At 49.2% G+C, this 2,236-nt stretch overlaps 1 protein-coding gene across 2 annotated transcripts in view; it reads right to left on the bottom strand.

Annotated features, from left to right (window-relative positions):
• Positions 1 to 2,230, bottom strand: part of PRIMPOL (primase and DNA directed polymerase) — a 40,638-nt gene extending 38,408 nt beyond the window's left edge. Inside the window, exon 1 of one of the 2 annotated variants that reach the window (XM_015569766.1) lies at positions 2,202 to 2,230. The gene's annotated coding sequence lies outside the window, so the exon portion shown is untranslated. The other variant, XM_015569765.1, reaches the window with a different exon arrangement.
• Positions 2,231 to 2,236: the final 6 nt, after the last annotated feature.

Below are 2,236 nucleotides of genomic sequence, written 5' to 3'. Positions count from 1 at the left end.
CACTTTTACATAATTGTACAGCAAAACCGCTTTCCACATAGTGACCGTAACTATTTTTTTTAAATATATTTTATTGATTTTTTACAGAGAGGAAGGGAGAGAGAGAGCTAGAAACATCGACGAGAGAGACATCGATCAGCTGCCTCCTACACATCTCACAAATACTTTTCTTTGGAATTTGGAAACTTAAATAAAAATAGTTAGGGACTGTAACTATTTTTATTTAAGTTTCCGAATTCCAAAGAAAAGTATTTGTGGTATTTTAAAACAGTAGGCTTTAAGAGCTCTATTATTTATTTCTAAACATTGCACCAGAGTTTTTATTTAATCGTGTTTGATACTGATTTTACAAGGAAAGGTGGTCAGGATAAAAGGCTAGCTTCTGCTAAAATGATTAGAGGAACTATAGGTTCTGGAGAAGGGGGGGTGGGGAGTGAGGTGGAGAGATGACAGATGAAAAAGCTAAACAGCCCGGTTTCCCTCGGTTTATACCCAGACTTGTCTGCTGTGCCACTTGGCCTGGTACCCAGGCGCAGCTGGACAAGGGGCGAGCGCTTCATGACAACTGGCTCCGCGGGAGATCTGAGGCCTGCCTTGCCATGGTGTGCCCAGCCCAGTTTTCCTGCTTGTTTGTTTAATCACGAGCCAATGCTTATTCCCCAACTCCAACTTTTCCCTCTGCCCCAAGAATAGATACATTTATGTTATTTCTCCCACTGCTAAACTTTTCAAAATAAAGTATGTGATCAAAATTCACTCCCAGTAACAGTATTATAGAAATTTTCTTTCCAGATGAGTAACGCCTTAAGAAGTAAAACCAATTCACTGACTTTTGGGTCTTCCCCACTTCAATCGCGTCACCTGTCTGTGCTTGAACAGAAGTAACTCCTCCTATTTAAATTTCCCAAAAGTCTCCGATAAGGGATAGGGCACACTGTCCTTTTCCAGTCCCTTCTTCCCACTATCTCCAGAGGGTCTCCCAGCCAAAAAGCCTAACTCTGCCTGACTCATCACCCTGAAGTCCATTTTCATACCTCTGCATAGAAACACTCACTCATGACTCGGAGCATCCCTCAATGCACACTTTGCTTGACCGCAAGAGGACGCAGGTCCAGAATCCAGCCCTAAACCAGTTACCCAGTTTATGTCTTGTTGCCCAGCCTTCTCCCCTAATAAAAATGATAATGACCACTCACTCCCCGCACCTGGCCACTCCCAGGCCCACGTGCCTGTTGCACTCACCGGTCATGCCCACTTGCCTTTCCCACAGTCTTTCCCTTCACGGCTCAGGTCAAGTTCTGCCACCTGCGGGACCTTCTATAAAAAGAAATTGCTGCACTGACTCATCAGACAGTGCCTCCAGCCACAAGACCAAGTAAATTAGTGTAATTTAGGGAAAACAGAAAACTGCTGCTGCTGTCTGATCAGGAGCATCGTTTTGGTAAGAAAAGCTTAGCCCGGGGAGGGTCTGGGCATAGCAAAGGGCTGATATACCGGCGCCTTCCTTAGGAGCCACACTCTGCGAACCATGGTCGGGAGTGGGAGTGGGAGTGGGTCCTGTTCTCCCGTTTTACTGCAGCAACAAGAAAAGGGCTGCCTGCACTGGTCCCCGCTCAATTTGGGAGAGATTAAGGAAGGCCTACCTGTTATTCCTGGGGCCCGGCTGAACTCCTGTAACAAAAAGCAAACCACTTCATCTTTTCTGAAGCCTGAGCGGGGACTGGAAGGCGCCCCTCCGGGGGTTGTTGAAAGAATAAAATAAGAAAATGTGTGACAATGTAAGAGCACAGAACAAGCACTCCGCAAGTGGTAGCCACGTATGTAATGACCCAGATTCATGCACAAAACACAGGCCCCCGACTTGGGCCGGAATGGGCAGTAACAGTGCCGGGCCCGCGAGTTCTTCCCGCGGGAGCCCTGGTTTGTCAGAATGTCACGAACCCACTGAATTTTGATTCTGAACTTGGTTGTCCAATGCGCTGGTACGCTCTTCAGCGAAAACAATTCCGAGTTTGCATCCAGGTCTGGAACGCCTAGACCCGAACGTGGCGGGAAACCAGTGGGGGGCGGGGCAGAGGACGCCAGGGCGGGTCGGGGCCCGCTCCCTTCCTCCCGGAGTTCAGACCGGGCGTCAGGCCCGACTTGCTCCCCTTCCCTCTGCCCCGGGGGCCCGACGCGGCCATCAGGTCACCCCCCTTTACCTCCAGAAACCCGCTTCCTGGGCGGGGCCCTGCCT

Source organism: Myotis davidii, unplaced genomic scaffold, assembly GCF_000327345.1.
Source record: "Myotis davidii unplaced genomic scaffold, ASM32734v1 scaffold184, whole genome shotgun sequence".
NCBI classification, from domain to species: Eukaryota; Metazoa; Chordata; class Mammalia; order Chiroptera; family Vespertilionidae; genus Myotis; species Myotis davidii.
Note: the sequence above shows the minus strand (reverse complement) of the source record. Positions and strands in the feature narration are given on the sequence as shown.